Here is a 24,109-nt window from a genome sequence, read left to right on the forward strand (position 1 = left end):
ATACCACCACGTGATTTCCCTTCGGGTTAGCAACACGATGCAAATTGCGGGCTCCGGTATCTCTCGTGGCCACTGCCGGCGACATTAATGCCGAAATATTTCATAGGTACCTTAATTTTTTACTAGCAATTCAACAAGTCCACTCGCACTGGGGCAAACTTGGACAGAAATGAGTTTCAGCGCGTTCTCGTAACGCGTATCATTTATGAGACAAATAAGCGCGTTGCAGATAACGTATTCCAGCCCGTGTCTGAAATTACAAAACCCGCTGGTGACTAAATACTTTAAAACATGGAGAATATCATTTTCAGGGTACAAATTGCCACTCTTAGAAGTGCGTATCTCTGGGTGCTATCAAGGAGTGGGGTCAGATCCCTGGGAAAAAACGTGTAATTCTTGAAGATTGCGTTCACTTCGTTACGGCGAGTTTAACCGAGCTATTTCTCGTTCCCCGGAAGAGTGGCCTACGCGCAAGTCTAGAGAGTAGAATTCTCATTCCACGGGGAACGTTTTAAATCAGACGTAAATAGATCTTGGCACGACTCTTCCACGAGTACAGACGAAGGGCTCGCGAAAACCTGAAGAAAGCCTCGGTCACGTATCCGAGGATTCGATCTCGAGGCTTGTCTATGCCGTGTACTTATTTCACCTAAAATACATCGTCCTGGAACATCTGTTGTTATCGCCCGACAGAACTCGCCTTTCTCCCGAATTCCCGGATTCACTGTATGTACATACGCGTGTACATATGTATACAGGTGAATATATATGTGGCCTCGTTGTCCGAGCTCACCCTGGTTCGGGTAAATGCCATGGGTACGCGTTACGCTGTCAACTGCAGACTGACATTTAACCCATTCCCCTGATCCTGACGGGCAATTCGTATTCGTCACAAACTAACCTGCTGGTTGACACTGTCTAACCGCCTGACGAACTCACGTGAATTCGCGCATTTCCTGGTGGTTGTGTATGAATTGATAGTTCCAAGAGGGACAATCGATAGCTTCGATTCCATGTGCGCGGCACTGTAAGAAATTCGATAAAAACTCGAAAACCATTCGGGAACGGTACAAGACTGATTGTCGCGATTTTCCAAAACCTTCAAAAGTTCAAATAGATAAACAAATTATGAAATTGTGGAAATTTGGATTTTTTTACTCCAATGGGTTCTCTGGCGTTAGGAAAATTCAGAGCCTCCCAGAAGCTCGAAAACGTTAAAATGGTAATTTTCGGAATTTGTTGATTTTTTTTCAAAGCCTGTTAATTTTGTTTGTACGTCAAACTGGATTCTAGGTTCACACAGCCATTTGTAATCACCTAATACGGAATTTTTAACATTTCTTTAGTAGGAAAAGAAACTTTTCTTCGGGTGTTTATATAAAATGATACATGGAGTTCGACCTCTCTGTAGGTGTCTATACCGTTGTTTCGTCGTAGTAAATTTGTCTGGTCTTTATACCAAATCCATTGTGAAGTGTACCCTCGGTCACTTAGGTATAGTATACTTAGGATGAAGCTATTTCGATATCGCTACATGTTACCAAGGACGAAGATAAATTCTTCCCACTTTTTCACGAATAAACGTACTTAACTTTATTGGTACATTACAGGGTGTCGTCTTTCCCTAGTCGTTAAAGTATTAACGCACCCGTAAATCATGTCGCAGGCTTCACCAGAGATATGATGTATAGCTGGGTGGTGATGAATATAGTTGGTTGTCACAGGGTGTTAAGGATAACCCGTAACTAGACACCCACGGCTCGTTATGTTAGCTGGAAGGCTTCTTAGCTTCCTGAAAAGACATCCTCTGCAATTTATATGAACCTCTGTCGCGAGTTATATCTCATATTCAGGAACCACCGAAGACATTGTAATGTTTCCGGAAAATAAATTAGCAAAGAAATTTAAACAAAAATATCATATCGAGTACTATACGTGTATAGATTTAGTCATTTGGGGAAGTTGGCAGTTTTGGCATTACCTACTATCCTTTATGCGGTCATAACCGTAGACTTCCCACATAGTCATTACACCAAGCGGTCGTAACGTGCGTCAGGTCTTTTACATTTGCGTCTTCTGTAAAGTGCGGTCAAGACGGGGGCATAAAGTCTCATTTTCAAGGGTGCGGAACGACTACGGGGGGTGAGAACCGCCACTTAATCAAGACGTAATACGAGAGGGCTCAACGAGAGAGCCCTCCGGTCGTTGTCTGCAGGGGTTGTTTGTCGTTCTGCAGTCAACTACAGGTTGCATCCGTATATCCGGCGAAACCCAAAGTTTCCACCATCAAACGCATGGAAATTGACCAGAAATTTTCACGTATCTAATTCTGTCCCGGGCGGCTGGTAATTTCGCTCCACGAGCTGCATTTCAACCGAATACTTGCGAAACAAGCTTATAGTTGGTTCAACACCAGAGCTTGTACGGGCGAAATTCAGGCAGGGCTAGAAAATTTCAAAATCCGATTCACTACTTAACTCATAATAATCGTATTGTCCTTTCTGAATTTGCAGGGGGATATGGGAATTAAAATAATACATTTGCGAATAGATGCAATAGATATCATGGGATTTTACCTCGGGAGGAAATTTTAGTGAGAGATCGAAACTTCTCACCTGGCGAAACGATCGAACTCCAGTCCGAGGAACGCTAAATCGACTATCGCGTAAAATATCAATCGTACCGAAAGAATGACTTTGATTGGCGAGACCTGCCAAATATAAAGATCTTTTTTATGTATATTAAAAGCCGAAATCATCAGTCTTTTTTGTTTTGTGAATTGTTGTAACTTTGAGCTCTTAAGTTTTCATCGTTATTGTGGTAAGCTTTTTCCCTCCTTAATCTCCGCCATGCTATTAACGGCCACTGTAAATTACGGGCAACAAACAAGCAAGTCTGTCGATATCGGTAGCCAGTAATATTTTTGCTCACCTCGCCGGTAGCTCAACGGAAAGGACAAAGGTCCTTTGTAAAGGAACCTTTCGTTTGATTTAAGCTTGGAAAGCGAGTCGAACGAGGTGAATGGTTATACAATAACCCGTCATCGCGTGGCGACACTTCTCATTTTCAGGTATAACAGTATCGAATTCGTGTAAAGACTCGTTTAGCTATTATTATTTCATACCGCTGTTGATTCATCAGCTGACGCATTTTATTACCTTCAGAAGAAAAAGTCGCGTGAAAGCAATAAATACATCGTGAAAGTATTCTTCCCTTGTTCGAGATTTTCGTCACGTTTAAAGTGTACCTAGGAATTGTCTTCGTTATTTTGTTGATATGAAAAAATGCCGAGGAATAAAATCCGAAAACCAATATTAATTACAGCCTTTAAAACCGGCTACCCTGACGAGCGGTTCCAGTACTGTTATATTTCAGTGCTTGTAATAAAATAATTCTTTATTTGTATTGTATAAAAAAAATAATAATGAAGTTAATTGGGTCAAGTTACGAAATCCAATTTGTACCGCATAGAGGAAAAAAAAATCCAGCCGCATGTTTCGACTGGATTTTCCTCTAAAGAGGGGATCGTTATACCGACAAATTCGGAAGGATGAAAATGCATTTATGCGCGATTCAGGAGGTCGCCAGGTTTCCCCTCCTCGAAGTCGAGAGAGACGTCGAGCTCTTGCGAATCAAAGAAATGGGAATTTCCCGACGTTTATGACAGAGAGAGGGGAAATAAACGGAATTAAAAGTCTCGGAGGTTCTTTCCGGGTTTCCACCTCATTTTTTTTTCGCTTCCTTCTTTTCGGTAAGCTGAAACCGGGCAGCTACCGGAGCTCAAACGATGCGTTTTATCAGGTGAATCGGTAAGCAACGCACATAGAAAGTGGCGACGCGAGTAATGCGGCCCGTAGGTACAAGCACGACACTCGAGAATATCCTCGGTCGGAAATCCGCTTTTGCTTGTCGCGTCACGGTGCAAAAGGCGCTTAAACCTCGTGTCGATAAATTTCAAGCGAAGAGCTCTCTGTCGGTAAGTGCATTCATGCGCGGCTATTTGGGGGAGAGGGTCGAGGAAGACTCTCTTCGGGGCTGCGAAACGTCGGGACACGTCGCCGATCGAAGGAACGCGAATTTCTTCGGAATATACGAAGGAACGGTGAATAAGTGGAATAAAAAGTCCCCAGGCCCTCGACTCCCTCTTTCTAGTTCCGTCCCTCGCTTGCCGTTCTGCCCGGTTGCCCTCTTTCCTCTTTTATTCCCTGCTCCTTGGGGACGTCATTCGTCCAACAACTTCCGTTAAGTTGAATCTTGAAAATCGCGAAGCGCATCTTCTAGTGCAATAAAGATGGAGGAACTTGACGGTGAAATTTCGAGGCAGCATCTCCGGAACCGGTTGATATCAGACTGCGGAAGTAGGGTGGAGCTTACGGACTTTCCAGGGTATAAACGGTTCGTATCGGACGAAGAATGGAGTTTCTGAAACTACGGGGAGCTACGGGAAATTTGGTTACTTGTTCAGGAACTCTCGAGAAGACTAGGACATTTGCAATTTGGGGAGAGTCGATATGGAGCGTTACCGCGTCTTGCACCCCAGACGACTGCATTCGGCCTGCACGACAAGATAGCAACATTTTGGGTTTTGAAGGATGTTCTGCCGGTTAAACTATGTCGATTCAATTTTAGCGTGGCTAAAAACAATTATTTAATGTCTTAAACAATGTGTCTAAAAACAATTATGCAATTTAGGGAGAGTCGATATGGAGCGTTACCGCGTCTTGCGCCCCAGACGACTGCATTCGGCCCGCACGACGAGATAGCAACATTTTGGGCTGTGAAGGATGTTCTGCCGGTTAAACTATGTCGATTCAATTTTTAGCGTGACTAAAAACAATTATCTACAGTACGGTGATACTTTTATGAAAACGTGTCCCTTTTTCGGCCACTAGCTAGAAACGGATCTTCCAGAAACATTAATAATCGGTAACTATATTTAAATTCACGTTTTGTGTAAGTCCATTTTAGGCCCGAGGGGAAAGTCGAGACTAAGGATACGATTTTGTAAAGCTAAACCATGGTACCATGGTTATTCGCATCGTCGAGTTTCTCCCTTGGCTAGGGAATATACGCAGGGTGCACTGGTCAGGATGTTAAAGTAAAAGAGCACGGGATTGTGATTTTCCTGCAGTTTCGGAGACTCCGTCGAGTTATGATTCGCTTGGAAGAGCGTGCTAATTATGGACCGGGCTTTGCCATGATGCATACGCGGCCACGGACGCGTACGAACGTCGCGTGCATCTCGCGTGCGGTTTTGTCCGTACGCGGGGATGCAAGAAACTCGGAGCAACCAATAGGAATACCAGGGAGCAAGGATCGTTATGCCTAGGACACGATGAGCGCGGCTTTGTATCCCCTCGATTCGCCATCTTCTAGCTCATGCGAGCTTTGTACGAAACTATAACATGCCCCTGATGTATTATGTCGTTAGAATTACTTATATCGTTGTATTTCGAATCCCTGCTATCGATCGAGTCAATTGGAATACAAACTGTAGTAGGGTAACGTTGAGAAACTCAATTCCTTTAAAATATTATAAATCATTGAAATGGAGTATCCGAAATGTGGCAGGAAAAATGAAGCTTTATGGCAACATGAAATTTAGCTGTACGGTGTCGGTATAAACTGATAATAATCGGTGCCCCAAAACGGCACAATATTACACGGGATGACGGGAATTACAATTTATAATAATAAAGTAAAATAAAATTCATGGGAAATAGTAATGGAACGAAGTAAATATATTTGGTCACCTCGCGAATGTTTGATGATCAGGGTTTTTCATTGTTAATAAATTGGTGATCGAATTAATTATTTCGGATTTTTGTTCTTCACGTGGCAGGATGTAGGAAGAGGAAAGGAATGCCAGTGAAAGTGAGGGGGGGGGGAAATGGAGACAGAGAGAATTGTTATCGTGAATTACGTTAATGAGACGTCGAGAAGGTGCAAAGGTAAGAGTGGTTCTTCTCTACAAGTAGATCCGTGATCGACGTTAATTATGAATTAATTAGGAGGGTGGTTCTCTCGGAGGATGGCTGCGATGCCGCATCCTTTGTAAGTATGTAAATTTGCATTTATCCGAGGAATTTCTTTGTCGTAACGATGCGGGAGCTCGGATAGAATGTCTGTAGCGAGTGCGCCCTTCCACAAGTGGAAAGCCCGTCGGTCTCGTGAAAATCTGATCCTCCCCTCTAGTCCTCTCAAGAGGCGGATCCAAACAATTCCATATCTCGAGCGCAATATTTTCCCGAAGGTATCTTCTTTACCCTGCAACCTCCGCGCGCTATCTATACTTTCACTCTCTCATCCCAGAGGTAATGGTTTTCTCGTTGATGAAATATATCCGGCTATGGAGGACATAAATGGATTGGCGAGCGTGCCTTATAAACCGCGTGAGTCATCTTTGGATTCGTTTCGACTGGTTCCCCGACACTCCTACGGCACTCCTGCGATGCGGATTTGAAAGAGAAATATTTTCAAGTTTATATTTAAAAGTCATGAAAGTCACATTCAGTTCGCGGCATTGTTATTCGTTCCGATTTTTAGAGCGGTTTCATTTCATTAACCTTTAATTACAGGCACGTGTTTATCAGACTTGGCTGGACCCGATGCTGCACTCCGTCCTGTTTTTTTTGTACCTTTCCTTCATACTTTTTATTAATACAATCTACTCATACATTTTATGTTTTACTTAGTTATTAAAATGCTTCACCTTCTCTAAAAGCTTTTATACAATTTACGTAAAAATTGCATTTTATAGTGAAAAATTGAGACGTTCTCTGAGACAACGTAGCTATGTTCATAATACTAAAATAGCATGTCTGTTGTTAAGAGTTAAAAGAGCATGAATATGAAAAATATATAGGTTTTCGGATTTTAAGCATATATACATTTTAGGTAAAAGAATTCAAGTTGTAAGGCCGTTTAAATAAATCTTGCCATCTATATATTTTTTACTCCGTCAATTGAAAACTACGACCTTTGATGATGGAAGCTATCTAGAGTAAGTTAGTGTACCCTTTAAAAAAACCCTATAAGACTTTATAGGTATGAAAAAAAATGTAAAGAACTTCAAATACTTCAGGTTTATTTCTAAGCATAAAATGTATTGTGTTGATACAGAAAATAAAGAAAAATTATTGAACTCTAAATTCTGTTTTTGTTATTTGCTAAACTGGCATCTACTTGAGCACGCAGCTACATGTTTCTTTTTCTCCTCGGTAAAAAATTCGCACAGTACTTCGGCACTGCCGTTTTCATTAGTCTTTTCTTCGAGTTCGCGGTTCTCAATGCTATTACAATGTAGATCTTCCTCCTTTGCATCGATGAGGTTAACGGTGCTCTTCAGCTTGCACTCCAAAAGATGGGCTTTACAGATACACGCCTCACACGTGAGCTCTTCCACGAAGGCTTTTAGCTTGTCCTCGGCGTTCTTCAGAGTCCACTCCAGACCCTTTACGCTTTCTTCGTATTCCTTACATTTCTCCTCGTTGCGATCTAAGGTTGTCCTTAGAAGGGCGTGTTCGTCCTCCAGCTTCCTCAGCCTTTGGCGAAGCGCATCATGGTTTCCATCCTTTTCACCGTCGCTCATTTCCACGTACCGATAGAGCTGGTCGTTTTTCTCGGCCACGACCTCTCTCATCTTTTCCACCTGCTCGCATAACCATTTATTTTCCGTCTCGAAGCTCTTAGCCACGTTCATGACACGTGACAGCGTGGCCATGTGGCTGTCAGTAATCATCAGCTTCGAAACGAGGTCCATCTCTATCTCGTCGAACCTCCGGAAGATTCTTTCGTTCTGATCGGCCAGCTTTTCGATTTTTCGGTCTCTCGCTGCGACATCTTCCTCGAGATCCTCGTTTCTTTTTTTCAGATATGCCATTTCCTCTGTCAGTTCTGCAACCGTTAAATCACGTCTAACTCTCTGCACCGGTGTTTCCGTCTCTTCGCGGGATATCGCGAGTCCGGAAGTTTGCTGATCACTCGAAACGACTTCCTTCAACTCGAGTACTTGATCGGAGTCTTGTAGTAATTGAGAATTTGAACGAACGTCACAATTGCTTACGGTCACATGATTCGACTTAACGAAAGTAGTTTTCGTCGGGTTTACGTAGTGAGTTGAAGAAATCGATGGTCGCACCTCTTCCCTCGGATCCTTTTTTGGCATGAAAATGTTGCAAGTTCGCGGAGTTCTGAACCCGATAGTTGTATAATTCGAGGACTCTTTATCCGACCAAGATGACGTCGCGTCGGCAACGATTTTCTCGTCGCCTTTTTCTTGTAATTTGACATCGAATGGTACCATTTTTGACTTCACGTTGTACGCCACGAGGACAGTTGGAAGACTCAAAGTTGACGTCTCGCGAGTTGACAGCGTCTCATCTTGGTTTTCTACACTTTCGGACATATTTGTACCATGTATCGTTCTCTCCAATGGCTGACATCTACCGATTGTATGCTGTACGTTTGTGCCTTGCATTGTTCGGTCCATTGGTTGACATTTGCTCATTTGCGATTCTACATTAACCCACATAGCTGGTCCAGAATTTATGTGCTGCTGCGTAGTCGACATGGCAATTGCCCTGTATAGAGCTACCATTTCTTCCCTTGTAAATCGATCGATGTCTACCTCTTCGTTAATATCAGCCGGTTCGACTTTCGACATCACTACGTCCACTCTGGACGCTTCTCTCTGCGCAGATGATTTACTTATCGATGGTGTTATGTTCACGAACTCAATCTTTTCTCCATCCTGAATGGGAAATGGATAAACACTATAAACAAAACCATGGCACAAAAGTTCTTACAATTAACCTTATGATAGGTGTCTCTAGATAATTAAAATCTTTCATACCACATAGATCTATTGGTAAAGAAATACAATGAAATATTTTAAAATCTGGATAAAAATAGAATTCTTACGAATATTTTATTCGATTGCTTTACTGTTCCATTATGCAATTATGATTGAATTATGTACCTTTAAGCCTTCAAATCCGATAGGGTAATTTTCATCGATTTCTTCTTTTAGGTTCTTGCCTCTCGATTTATCATCCGATTCCTCAGAATCTTCTTGTGAGTTGGATGACAAGACTTCTTGTCTATGTATCGACATCTCCAAATTGATCTCAGATTCTTTATCGAAGTCCGGAAGTCCGGAGTCTTCGGTGCTTCTCACATCGGATACATGACTTTTTCCTGTGTCATCCCTGCTGTCTATGTCAATTTGCACAGCACCGCTCTTGTTGCTTGGTGTTGCTTGTATTTCTTGCTGTACAGCACGGGCGTGCCCAGTTACCGCGGCTTGACCCATTAGCAAATCTTAATATCGGAGAATTTCTCTTAAATCTTGGTCCAATAATTTTGGGGATATTTCGAAGCCTCACTCAAGGTTTCTGGATAGGAGTTTGCCGACAGGAAGGCTCCTGAAGGCTAGGCGAACAATTTTGAGCATCTTCCTCGCGGAAGAGGGAAAGACAACTGAATATGACATAAGCCACCCCTTGAAGTTAAACCAATTTGAAGGCTGCTTCAGACGTCTCGATAAAATATATATATTGATTATCAAATCAATATCGCAAGCCATTTATAAATGGTGTCGTAATAATTTTACTTTATCTTAAGATCCGATTCAATTATATTGCATTTTTCTGGAATTTATATATCTCGATTAAAATTCTCATACATGGTTGAAGCACTCGTTTGTCAATAAAATAATTATCCGTGGACATATAAAATAATAGTTCGTTTTTCTTTCTAAAATTATGGACGAAATACGGATATTATCAGATAAAGAGTTTAAACGTACTAGCTAAAGAAAATCACATAACAAATAGTGTCCATCTTAGCTGAGCTCGATGCATATTTTATGCCAGGTCGTTACACCGGAAATAGCTGCGATTGAACTTCAAACTGTAAAGGGTAACGTACGTTTAAGAACGTCTTTACGACAAAGTCGGCAAGAGTCTATTTGCTCATTCGGTTTCACTCTATCCGGATTCCTTGTTTTCGAGTCCTGCCTTAGCCCCGAGCTGTGTATTCCAGGAGAACATTACGTGGAAAAGGCGCACCCTCATTTTCCGAATTGGAAAAGGCTTGAACGACATCAAAAGATTCGCAGGATATTACTTTTACCGCGAGACTTCTTCGAAAGGACTTAATTTTCCCGAATCGGTCGGTATTCGCATTTTTTACTATTTTTATTTAATTTATATAAAAACCCGCGAGCCATATGTTATGTACACAAGAGTAAACATAAATAAATTCACAGAGAATGCGACTCATTCACGTTTTGTAGTAAATTATCGTAATAAGACGGACCAGGGCATCCCTCGTACTTTAATAAAGTAGATGCATAACTAACAAAAAAAAGTATTTACGAATTGAGCAGTCCACCTGCTCCTATTGATTTCCAGTAATATCAGGTATACGTTTCTCTGGTACATGGTTCCCCTGGTACATAGGGTGAGTACTCTTGTCGGATGATGATACATGTATACTGCAGGGTTTATCTCTTCGTTGCAGCTCAAAATTCTTACCAGTTAAATTCATGAAACGTAGTCTTAGAAACTACACCACATGATTTGTGGTGGCTAAAGCCTTTCCTTCGTGTCATATCGAAAATTAAACAAAATTGTATAATTCGTATAAAATACATTCTATCGGTAGACGATCTAATAAAAAAGAAATTCCTAATTGGAAGATGCACCATTTGGAACTGCACCGAATAACATGTAGTACAAGAACAAAACGTAAAATGTGATTGAAAGGCGGACCAGAAGTTCCATAAAGTCTATTCAGGCATAAGAACCTCATTCCTATCGAAGTCGGTTCTTCCTCTCAGACCCGGTCTCGCCGAGTTCGGCCTGTACATACGAGTCCTCCCCCGCGTCATGCAAATTGCCGGGAGGGCAAAGCTCGGCGAAGCAGCCGCGTATGCTTTAGAGGATATTCCCGCAAGCACGCCGACGAGAGAACTCTGGAAGAAAAAGGGCCCACCTTTGGGATCTTTTATCGGGAAGGGACGACGCCGCTGCAGCTATTGCCGGAGCCCCCGGGATGGCGACGACCGGAAGAACTTCGAAACGGCGAGCCCTCTCTTTCTCTCTTCCTCGTCGTGCCGCGCATCCTGCACCGTCCATTATTGCGGAACTTTACGGCGACATTTTTCTTCTCGAGAATATACCTACTTCTTTTTCCTCCCCCTATTCTCTCTGCCCCCGTCCGCAATGGCGGAGAGTTTGTTAGCGCCGTCTCGCTCGCCGGTGACCGCAGAATATCCTCGTGCAGGACTTTCTTCTCACTCTTTTTTCTCCGTCTCTATTGCGCCCTCTCTTTTTGCTAAGCACTCTTCTTTTCCGTTAATGTGGACCTCTACCGCCCCTGTCCCCCTTCCTCGGGGAGCTCAATGCTTCCCTCAGCTATTTAATTTTGTGCCCTTTGGCGCGTTTCCAATTGATTTCGCGAGGATTCTCTGATGCCGTTGTTTTTCCTCCCGATGGGAGTCCGGAGTCTCGGCGAAATAGCTATCCAGGGGATGAATCATCGAATGTCGCAGAATGCTCGGATTTTCCTTCTGATATCGAGTTCCCTCCGTTGTCGTTCCGCTGCGAAAAACAAAGGAGACGCTACGTAACGAGTTGATATATAAAAACTGTCCCAGGAAATAACGGAGTCTTGATGGACGTGCGATATATTGCGCAGGGGGTTAGGTATTGTAGGCGATGGAACATTTATTGAAGTGCTACTTTAACATCCATTTGTTATCGGTCCTACGTCATTGAGATAAGAATACTCCAATATACTTTTGCTTTCATTTTCGTCATTACTAGCCAACCAATTCATCGGATCCACTGATCCACGTGCAGTTTTGCCGCGCGGTGGCGCATCATTAACACGTGTAATTTGAAACAGCCGAAATATCGAGTTCCGGATTAAACGACGAGTTTACGAGAATTGCCCCGGGACCATGAGGGATCATATGGACCGGTAATGGACGATATCGTTGGTATCTTCATAGCATCTACTTTAGGAGTTGCAGCTTCGATGTAACGATCGGATTCGGGTCCACGACCGATAAGGGCTTCGTTTCGGTTACAGCTACTCGAGAGGACCGTGGAGAACCTCGCAGTGGAATTTCTCCAACTTTTTCGATTAAAACTTTTCTGTCTTTCTTCCCCCTGGAATTCGCCCAGCGATCATTTGGTCGTATTCGAGGGGTACTCGGATGTCCGGAAACTGGACACGCGGGACAAATCGCATCGGATTTTTTTTTTCAAAGGGGACACCTCCACGAGCTAGCGTAGTATCGGCAACTTTTTCTAGTCCACCGATGAAAGAATTCAAAAAGGCACGATCCGACATGTCCGGAGAAGAGATAGTGGACGAGCAAAGGGACGCGCAACGTGCTCGGATCGAATTGAATTGTAATCCGGATTTGTACGAATCCCCGTCAGTGGCGGGGGAAAGAATAATTCGAAGCTAAGTAGCTCATCCTTTGATCCTCTTGGCATCCATTAGAGCGCCGTTCGGTCAATCGGATTAAAGCGTAATTTCAAGGCCTACGTTGCTGAAAAGAGGAGGCGCTTAATTAATCCGCGGACGCGACTTTCTTTTCGGAATATTAACGTTTTCTCCGGCCCTCGAAACTTCCTCTACCGTCCTCGGGAGTCCTTTGGCGGACTCTTCGCGTTTACTTATCGACTCGCCAATACGAACTTTCCCTAGCACTTTACTCAACCTTTTTCCCGGAACCGGCGGACTCGGCGCTCTCAAGTTGTGTTATTCCGCTTAAAAGTCATAGACGTACTCGAGGAGCTCTTGATTCGATGAAACTTTTTTAAACGATTAGATTTCCGGTGCCATGTGTGAAGCCGGGTACACATCTGAGCATGAACGCGGACGAGGTAAGGTGAAGCAAAACGAATTTCGCGAGCTCAGATGTGTACCCGGCTTAAAGGGAAGCATGCGTATACTGGCGTTTTACATTTTGGTTGTTTCATTTTTACGGAAATGACTCACGAGATGAGATGAATCTCGTTCATTTAGTGGAATCGCTTAGTTTTTCTGAACACATTGCCAGCGCGATGCAAGAGCGTTATCCGCCAATTTTTAGCTCAACTGCGGAATTATGTGACGCGCTCTTGCGCTGCTCGCAATTAAGATGAGCTCATCCGCTAGATTCGCTCGGTTCGAGTCATCCAACTAAATAATCATCCAAGTCGCGACAAGTGCACAAACGGGCGTTTACATTCATGAGGGAACTCTTGGACACTAAGAAAGCGCGTTTTCTATGACGAAGTAAGTCTTCCACTGTATCTCCACGAGGATGCTGCAGGAAAAATATCAGCAATGCGTGGGAAATAAGGACGATACGTTTAATGAATTACGGCTTTGAATATAACTATCGCAAGCCCTTAAAATCAAAAATACATTCTGATACATGCAGAAAAAAAATGTTGGTGCAATCAACAAAATAGTTGGATTGACTGCATTCAAATAGTTCTGTTCATTTTGGAAAATATTTTAGTCGATAACCCGAGTAATGTACCAAATTACTATAATATGTGGCGTAATCCACCACAATATTTTTTGTAATCAACCGAAATTTATTAATCAAAGAATTCTGCATATTTAGTTGTGTACATATAAGAACCGTATTTTATGCTTGAACCAACAGAAATATTATTGATTAAACCAAATATTTTTCCGCGTGTACTTGGTCAGGAACGTATTGCTGACTCACTTAACATGTAAAAATAAACGTTTACACCCCTAAGAAAATCAGTTGCCTGAAAAATGTAAGTTTTTTCCTTTAGAACCACTGTCAGGCCCATAATATTTCGCAATAAAATTTGTAACTCGAATTATTATGGATCTCACGAGAACCAATCTCAGGATAATAACACGGCTCCTCGCGTGCGAATGCATATCCACGTGTGATTTCCCTTTAAATCAGAGATTACGGGCCGCTAAAATCCTTGTGACCTTATCCGAGATCTTATTTTGACTTTAAAGTTGCTTTGGTCATCTGCTCGTCACTAACGAAAATATCGCTTATCGTCCCTCTGGGAGGGAAGATAATTATCCCATTCGGCAATGACGCGTGTATAAATTTCATGTAGCACACGGACAAGGTTCAAGCTTTTGCCATTAATTGCAGTTATGGAGAATCTGCATTGGGCTCGGTAACGTCATAAAACACGGTTATCACGTACCTTGCAGTCGCGGTGGGACCTACGTTTACATGTCTCGAGTGTCGTGTGAACAGTAGTGAGCGATAATGATGCCTTGTGTACATTGATTTATGGCCTCAGCGGGGCCCACGATATCGCCTCTAACCATTCACGTTTTTTACCTCTCTTAATTTCTCTTGAATGATCTGCGCTTATCGGTCAGATGTACCCTGCCGGATGTGAATTTCAATCCATTCCAGGCCAGGATTTAAAGTGTCACGAATGTCTATCGTTTTTATTCGTACCCCATCGACGTGCTTTATGAGACAGTAGTAAAGCAAAAAGTGCTCACTTTGCATCGATTGTATGTCAATAGGTTATATCTTCGTATCTAATCATAAATGGATAAACTGTATAGCTAGTGAGCTAATTTGTGACCCTCGGGAGTTTGCACTTTTAGGAGATGGATCTTTGGAGACGAGATTTCCGACGTTCACTGATATGCATTCCAACGCTGTCCCAAGGAAGATAATAGCATCTGTAATTTTCTGCTTATAAATAATGGATGTTATTCATTGGTTTCCCAGCTGACACTGCCCGGCTATGTCCAGGCACCATGGGAATCGATTACTCTGGCCTGGCAGAAATTTATGGGAACTTTGTCTGCCGAAGGAAAAATGACTAGAATTTAAAAATAACTTTTATGAACGGAAGCTCACGAGTTTAATGAAATCGTTATCCTTCTATTCTGGCACTTTGTACATCATTGGTCAAACGCCTTAATCTGTCTACTAAATAGGCACATGATCAAACACAAATAATTCTATACGATACGGCAGGTTTTAAATAAAGATACGCATCGTAAACTAAAGATATGAGGAGTAATTTTTGTCGATTTCTAACATTCTTTCTAAAGTGATGCACCACTAAAAAATAAAAGAAAGAAGATTTAATAAATTTATCTATCATAGCAGTTTTAACGGCGTATGTTTTAATAAATAAACAACATTGCAGACAATTATGTTAAATACCGATGTAACGATTGGGAATGCATGATAAAATCGAAAATGATATTATGTGAAAAATAAAAAAGTTATTAAATATTGGTCAATTTACCCCTGTCTCCCCTGCGAGTAAATCAAGGATTTTCAATAACAAGTACTATATATCCAGATATATTGCTGTATATATTGTAGATCTTGAATTTCTTCTCATGGACCTTCATTGGTTATTGCGGTTTCTCCCTTAGTTTTCTTTTTGCTCTTTTTCTACGATGCCTATATCGATTCTCGTAAACCGCAGAATTACTTTTTTTCCAATCGGGAGCCCATCTCCGTACGGCTGAACATTGCTTGATGTAAATTTGACATCACCGGTATAAAGAAACAATCGCTCGCGAGGGATATTGAAAGTACGGTGTTCAAAACCCTGCTACCCACAGAGTGTAAAGGCGATGCATACGAAATCATTGTTAAAAGTATTCCGTGAATACGAGTGGCGTATTCTTGTGTTTACACCAAACGAGTCCGCAGGGTGTCCCATTTCCATGAAACGCAGGTCATGGCAAGGCCTTTGAAGGACGCGAAGAAAGTATTTCGAGTGTAAGAACCCAAACAAAGCTGCTGCAGAAGAATGGAATCAGGACGACGCCATACCTGAGATAGAAATTAAACGACTGGGCAAGGTTCCAGGGAATTAATTTTCATCGAAAAGAGGTTCAAGGTGAACCCCGTGAATTTCAGACTTCGCGATAATTGACCAACCGCGAGATGGGATTGCCAGAAGCATAACATATCAGACTTCATTTAGCAGCACGAAGAGTTCCTCGAACAAATGAGCGTAAGCAAAATACTATTTTATCGTTAATTTGCTGTCAGCAGATTTTTTATATACCTAAACTAAGCTTTAAAGATCAATCGAGACCCACGTGTGACCACACGGCAGATGTTGAATACCAAGCATTAAATACGACACGCACGTAGTTATTTCGAGTACTGCTTGCAACTGCAATAAACAAAGCATATCAAGTTCCTTCAATATGACGCCGTGAAAGTTCATATGAATCAAACGATGTATTCTCGTTTACGTATAAACGGATGTCTGGATTTTCATACCGTGCAAAGGCGGAGGCTTATTTGATAACTTCATTCTGGTTTGCGAAAAGTAACAGAAATGTGGATTCGGCACAACGGTCAAAGTTCACCATACCCATTTAAGTTATATCGTTGCAAGAGAGACAGAGAGAGGTGGCACGATTTGTCGGAAGTTATCAAATAGTTAAGGAGAGATAAGAAGAGGGGGAAAGAGGGACGAAGAAGATCCTCTAAGATGCGTCGAGAGCACGTGGGGACCCCACGTGATGCTCCATTCATTTCGATTGAGTTACAGTCACTGAAAAGGTTGTGGGTCGGGGAAACCAGGTGTCGAGTTCGGCAAGAGAAAGACGGAGAGCTGACGAGCGGTAAAAAGATGCATCATACCGTCTTCCTTTGCCGAGAGAGACGGACGGTAGGGACCCTCGTTAGGACGAGATAGAAAGAGAGAGAAACGCGAAGAGGCTCGCGCGATAAAGCTTGGCGGGTGCGGAAAGGACGGCACGAGAGGAGATGGCGCGACGACGGCTACAAGAGACGGAGGAGAGGGCTGAAGGGAGACAGCGCACGCGCTGGCTGCGGGCCACCGAGAGAGAGGCCCATACCGCGTGGAGCGAGCCTCGAGAAGTGAGGTTCGGTTAGTTAGCAGTCGACGTGCACACGCGACGCGGGCCGGACGCGGAGTCGTCGCGTTCCTCGTGTCTGCTCGTGTTGTTCCTTGGCGATCGTGTCCTGTCTTCTTGGTGAGCGCACAGCAAATATCGTTTTCATAATTTCCACAATACTGAGGTCAATACAACGTATTGAGGCCGATTGCTAATACACTTTTTGGAGATCCCGCGTATACCCTAGTCCTCCAGCTCGACGAGTAAAAGAGAATTAAATAACTTTCCGGTACGGTTTTGGTTTTCCTTCCTGCAGCGAGCAGTGTACGATCCGTGCAATTGTCACGTCCGCAGAGGCCGGAAGAAGACCGGGATTGGTCAACGAGAATGTTCCCTCGGGAGTTCCACTAGTGGCGTCTGAAAGACTTCGCAATTAATATATAAATCGAAAAGAACCCAATGTGACGTTCCTGAAGAAATCGAAAACTTGGTATAAGAAAGTTCTCTCTTGATCGTTATCGCTGGTAGGCGTGGGGTAGTTCCTCAAAGATGGCCGATTTTATTCTAAGCTATACCGAGAATGGGCAATATTTCTACATAAATTATTGGCGGTGGACGAGTCTCATTAACTTTGACCTTGCAATGATTGAACGCTGTTGGCTCAATGGCCATTACGTAGATATGGAGTAGTAAATACGTACATATGTAGTATTGGAACGGTAATAGATGCTTGTTGTTAGATATCGTTTCGGTAAACGGCTACGACATGAAATTACACCGACTTTACTCGATTGCACGGTTTCGTTTCCTTTTGGGTGGAAAGTTCATTTAGACACGTATATTTGCAATTAGTAGAATTATTCCTGTGCTTCTCAACCATGATTCTTGTTCAATGAAATTTATTTTTGGATGACAAAATTCCCGCATATTCGACAGTTTTTTTTCTTGAATAAAAATTACAATATTTATCGACCTTCACAGGATGTTTTGACGAGGTGGAACTTTAAATTGGAGTTAGGTGCACCGAAATTCATGATTTTCTTTGGTGATTCGTATTAAATATGTAATGTGGCATAAATGTTAAGAGATGGACTGAATTGAAACTGGGGTATTTTAGCAGATATAGTTTTTCTGTGACTGTTGGTGCAGCAACAGACCCGTGTATATAGCTGTTATATACATTCGTTCTCTTTCCCTTGGCGTGGTAACAGTGCGCTTCCTGCCGACGCTGTCGCGACGATCGTTGAGTCATTTTTCAGGCATGCGCCATTTGTTTATCGAAATGTGTTTGCACGAACGCGCCCAAATAATGCCTTTAATATCGTTGAAGTACTGCACTCGTAAAATCGGTCTTTAAAGCCATTAAGATAGGAACCAGCGGCACACTTAAACATTCAAAAATATGTTCTTTGCAATGATTTCCTATAAATTGAGCACCCTTCCTTAAGCGCCACGTACGGACGTGTATTTTAACTTCTCGAAAGAAAAAAAAAAACAACTCAATTGTTTATTGAACTCGTATACTTTAGTTACTTCAATGTATTAAATAAAAATTAATTTTATTCAAAACTTGATGAAGTCGTCTATAATATGTTCACTTGATTAATACAAATTCAATTTGGCATCTTTGAAATATTTATTCACGCAGTGATACTGCACTCCCCTTGAATTCAGTTAGCCCTTCGAAATTGTGAAATAACAGTTATCGGAGCAGTCTCATTAACATGTACTCTACTCAAACTCGTGCACAACGTGGCAACTTATTTCTACAATAACGATGCTCTAATTAAAATTAGTTCCTAGCAGTACAATGCAAAGGCAGAATAAGAAGTACTCGAAAGTTCGACGTTAATTAGTTGAGCTCAACTTCGGCCGCTCTCCCGTATGATATGGATTTCCTGAATGACTAACGAATGGGATCGAGAAAGCGAGTGCTTACTCGTCGGACCAATTCACTTTCTCAAACTTTGAAACATTCATGCACTGTATACCTAGAACATAGATTGGGCTAGTTAGTGCAATCAAGATTCTGCCTGAAACATTGAAACTTGCCGTCCTGTACAGTCGCCCAAGGTTTTGCTTTATTACCGGAATCCTAACAGAGATTTCGCCCTCGAAGATGGTTCCCTACATTCTGTCCATCTCTACGATATAATCTAACCAGACCTCCTATAGACGTATCCTCTGGAGAGCAAATACGTGTCCGTCCGTCGGCCTAATACACTTTCCTAATTCAAAATGTATTAGCAATTTATACGTAGTGTACGCCTCGGAGTGCAGATTGATGATGAGATCACAAGTGCACGACGTAGGCGGTCCGACCAGTCAAGGCGGAGGAGTACTCGCACGCGAAGGCCACGTTAGGTCATCGGACGTATTTATGCCTCTTCATTTGACTCTCTTTCCTTAATCCAGGGCGTGGCCGAACCTACAATCATGACACCGCTGGCCCTGAGCCGTCCCCGCAATTATGGCCTTTTTACAATTTCTCGTTTCCCTTCGTAGTCGGGAAAAGTTCCCGTGATAATACCCGGGAACGTTCCTGCGCTGCATTGCCGAAGGAGCATTGGAATACGCTTGAATTCGAGCCAACAATGTACTTTGCCGCGGGGAAGATTGTAGGCCTGTATTGTGCCCATTGTTAAGATGAATGTGCTTGTTGAACGAACGTTAAAGGCGCTGAATTTTGAAGATCTGACGTTAATTTAATGCACTGGTCTGGCAGTGTCCTTGAGGGAACCGTAACTTTTTTATTTCATTATGGAAAAAAAAAATGGATGTAGTGTTTAACTTCATGGTTAAGTAAGATAGGTACATCGTTTTAGGTATTCTTCAAGAATTTCTCTTTGCTAATAATGAGGAAATATCCTGTATTTTATTGAGATGGAATATACTGTGTCTTGTACTTTAGCAAGGTTTCTCTTTTTTTTTATTAATTGTTGAATGCAATTAAAGGTTCATCGACGCGGTCTGTATCAGCTTGATAATCTCGTTTTATCGGAATCGCATCGATTGCTCGTCGTTACAAGCAAAATCGCTACTCATCAGATAAACGTTTAACGTTTATATGGGAGAAAACAATTTTCTTCGGGCTCGTTATTTTGGAAGGTGAAGTCGGAGCAAAATAAAAAGTGAACTTTCCCGTTCAAGCCCTTCAAGTAGGTTTTACAAAGCGAATCTTAACAGGCATATTTCGAAAATTGAAGAACACTGATAATTGGCAATTCTTTATTGTTAGAGATTCGTCGATGTACTTCCTTAGTCTGAAATTACGAAAGATCGAAATGTTGACTTTAGACTAAATAAGAAAAATTGTTTCGGAGACAAGGACATAATATTATAACGACACTGGAAGGTTGACATAATTCAGACGTTATCTCTGCAAACCACGTTAAGATTAATTTCTCTTAAGTTCCTTTAATGGAGAATTAATTGTTATGAACAACTTAGAGATACAATAATTCTAATGGCTCGTATTTAAGTTGTGATTTATAAAGCTTCGGACCTCCCTTGAATGTTGCACGGAGGAGCTATTTCATATCTCCTAGTCGAGTTCTCTCGGTACGATAAATCGTGTTGACAGGCTCAAGATCGTGGGAGAGGAAATTTAGGAGAGTTCTTCGGTGGTATTTCTCGTAGATAGGAGCTTCACTGCCATGGTTCCCATAACTGTTCGATGCCGTTAATCACTGTGGACGCAAACTGAAACTGACTTGCGTCACACGTACGTGCGTCGACGAAATAATCAACCACTTTTGGATCCGCAACTACGTAGATGTCGTATGCACCGTGCACTTATCTCCGCACGCAACCTTGCGTAAATGCATCAAGAATGTATAGAATGTAAAGTTTCGAACCATCTCTACAAACCCTTTAAATTATCAGAGGTAAAACGAAAAATAAAGTGCGCTATGTATGGGATCATAAAATGACCCGTATTGCCTTATTTCACCTTACTTTCGTGCTGCATATTCACGACGTCACGTCGTTGTGAATTCGTTTACTAAATTAAACGCCGTGAATATTTATGTCGCGATAATTACGAAATGGGTATATTTTACGCGATGTCCGAATAAGGTGAAATTACATTCAGATATAGGAGCAAACCGGAATATGCGCCGACCCTCGCTTATGTACTTCACATAGATGCTCTTCGGGTCTGCAATCTCACAGCCCGCGTGTTTGCTCGACTTCTTTCCCGCTACGTGTTATGCGATGGCTTGAGAGTCACGTCCTCAAAAGCGATAAATTGCCGAGGAACATCCCTCGCGGTCCTCTTCATTTGGTCAACGACGTGGAAGGGTTTCTCCCTACTCCCGGTAAGAAGCTTAATCAACGCCTCGATTAATTATCATCAGCATTTCTCGCGGAATTAAACCCGAAGGAGGAGGTTCTCTTCCTGATTTCTCTTTTTTTTTTTTCGCCAGGGAGCTTAATTAGCAATTTCTCCGCACACCGATCACGGCTTGAGCGTGCATTTTTAATCGGGAAAGACTGAAGATATCTCAAAAGAAGAAAAGTGGTTGCATAACTGACCTTGCTTCTTTTTTTGGAAATTCTCCAAAACCTCCGACTCGCGATCTCAGCTTCCAAGTTTGTAATAATTTACGTTCACTTATTATCCTAGAATATGAACTAGCGATAGGGATTTCCTTCGATGTAGTTTGGGAGACGCGGATATTTTTGCTTTTTATAGGAAATAAATAAGAATTAATATATCCTGTATTCTACGTGTGGGAATATATAAACATTTGACAATGTGAATTTTCATAGAATATCTTTCGATATTACGAATAGCAATGAATTTTTCTCTGCTCTACATTGAGTATTCTGTCCGGAAAAGTTTCAGCAAGGTGCATGTGGGAATAGCAACAAGCTACTTTTGGATTAGCTCCTGGTTCTTGCCAGACCGAAACACTTTTTCGAGTTTTCGATGCACATGGTACGCACGCGTGTCACGTCGTTATGTCAATCGTCACGAGAGTGGAGTCCCTTGACACGCGTACCAGGGACTGCACGTTATTCGTCAGATTTTCCCGTCCTTTCATCTCCAAGTATTTCCGGCTAGTCCGTTACCTTGAAAGTTGTGACCAATTCCAAGAGAGGCGTGACTTAACCGGAATTGCGGTTTAATTTTAGATTGCACGGAAAGAACCATTACCGCTCGAAATGAGAACACTTTTGTCTACCTTAGGACAGAAAACAATGGGGCCTGTAGAAAACAGTCTAGATGAAATTGGATTGTCCCTCGTACCTTCCTAGTCATATTTGATTATCGGAAAAAGTAATTTTCCACGGATCGCCGCGAAAATCGCTCGTCAGACCCGACAAAATTGCATCGTGGTCGATCACGCCGGTAGTTAGCCCCCGAATTGGCGGATCGCTGTCTCTTTTTCTACGGTCTCGATGGAAACCAGCCTCCCTAGGAGAGCTCTCTAGCCAAATCGATACTATCACTCTACTCTCTTTAATTACCGAGGAACTTTGGATTGCAATCTTCCCTGGTCTATAATTGCGTTCCCGACTTTTTAGAATTTCGCTTTGATTCTTCGAGGTGGACCCGATTTCGAATTGCATTTCGCATCGATAAGTTTGGCAGCTTCCAAATAATCGATCCGTCATTGCTTGGTGCCAATTACTAGGGACAAGAATTTACAGCTAATTTCTTATTGCCCGGTGTCGTTATCCTTGACATCGGATTCCCGTTTCGACGTCTCCTTTTCGCCTTAGAGAGTTACTTACGTCGAGGGTCACACGATACACTTTGGCACTTTTATGTGCACTGACCTACCCCTTTGCGCTGGGGACCCTGATACGTTGACGCTCGAGTTACCTTGCTCTGTTTTTTAAGGGTGGAACGAGATGGGATATCGTTATCCCGTTAACGAACGAATACGTACTCACAGGAACTGCTCGCTTCCCATCTCATGGCTGTGTGAACCTGGAATCCAATTTCAGGCACAAACAACATTAACAGGCTTATTGGAATGCTTCTGTGATGTAGATGTTTATGTCATGTTGAGTTTTGTTTGTGCAATTTTTTTTTTACAAAAACCAGAGCTGTTCTAAAAGATAAACAAATCGGATTCCATCCTGGATCCATAGGTTATCAAAACTTCAGGCTGTCGAGATTTTATCGAAAACTGTTGATTGCTTCCGCAATCTTCCTCATCAAGCTCCCCTTGATTTTCCCGTCGCTCCCGAGAGGAAGATGTGCTCTTGACTCATACTTAATAAAGTACTTTAGAGTGGGCGCGTGCTTCTTTCGAGACTCCTTTCCGCCGATCTCGATTATGCTCGTGTCATCGTACCGCGTTCTTGACACTTAAGATCAAGTTACCTTAAAATTCGTCAAATATCGTTGCTTCGTCTTCTCAACAAATTTCCTAGTCTTCCTCAGAAAGCGGATTTTGTTTATCAGACTGATGTTTCGTGTTTTAACGCATAGGCATGGAGTCCCTTTATCGTCTCTTCGTATCTAAGCCGGGAATATTTACTAATTGAAAGAAAATGTTCAACTACATCGATAATATTATTCGTTCATAGGTATTGTTTTGTATTTTCACTTGTATATGATGTCTTAATGTAACCGTCGATTTACCTAATTTGTCGAAGTTTCCAGGGCGTGAAAAATTTCCGGTGCACTGACCCGTTTCCTCTACCTCCGGAGTCGCGGTACGTTGACATTCCGAGTCGCCGAGTCCTATTCTTCGCGAGAAGAACGAGGTGGCATATCGTATTCTCGATTGTGCATGTACCCTTTCACGCTTTTATCCCCGACGTACACGTGGCTTTTACCATCCACTCTTTCCTCTGTTGTCTCGTACGGACGAATGCATCCCCATACCCTCGGACACTTGTCTCTTCCTCCGCCGAGTGCTCTTCAGGTTTGCATTTGCCAGCCGCTCTCCCGGAAGCTCGCCCACGGCATCCCGGCGAAAGAGTTTGTTTAGCACGAGTTCGAGGCCAAAAGGGAATAGGTGCGTCAAGCTAGCACGGCAACATCCCAATACACGATTTCTGAATGCAGAGGAATTATGTGCTAATTATGTGCTAATTTTGTGCTGAATTAATTAATTTTGTACCCCCACCATTTTTCCGAAATTTGAAATTTCAGTGTGGCCGTGCTAGCTTGACGTCAAGCCAGCACGTTCCCATCTCAAACAAGACAAAAAGTTAAAAACAAGTACACCAAATTGAAGGGCAAATTATGTGCTAATTTTGTGCTGTAATCGTT

The 24,109-nt window shown here is 42.4% G+C and overlaps 1 protein-coding gene across 10 annotated transcripts in view; it reads left to right on the forward strand.

The window, feature by feature from the left end:
• Positions 1–24,109, forward strand: part of LOC105700264 (guanine nucleotide-releasing factor 2) — a 64,278-nt gene that overhangs the window by 16,656 nt on the left and 23,513 nt on the right. Inside the window, exon 1 of one of the 10 annotated variants that reach the window (XM_023432575.1) lies at positions 16,931–17,010. The exons of the other annotated variants lie outside the window; for them this stretch is intronic. The gene's annotated coding sequence lies outside the window, so the exon portion shown is untranslated. Of the gene's footprint in view, positions 1–16,930; positions 17,011–24,109 lie in introns of those variants that run through there. 10 annotated transcript variants of the gene reach the window in all.

Source organism: Orussus abietinus, unplaced genomic scaffold, assembly GCF_000612105.2.
Source record: "Orussus abietinus isolate OABI.00-Male unplaced genomic scaffold, Oabi_2.0 scaffold356, whole genome shotgun sequence".
NCBI lineage: Eukaryota > Metazoa > Arthropoda > Insecta > Hymenoptera > Orussidae > Orussus > Orussus abietinus.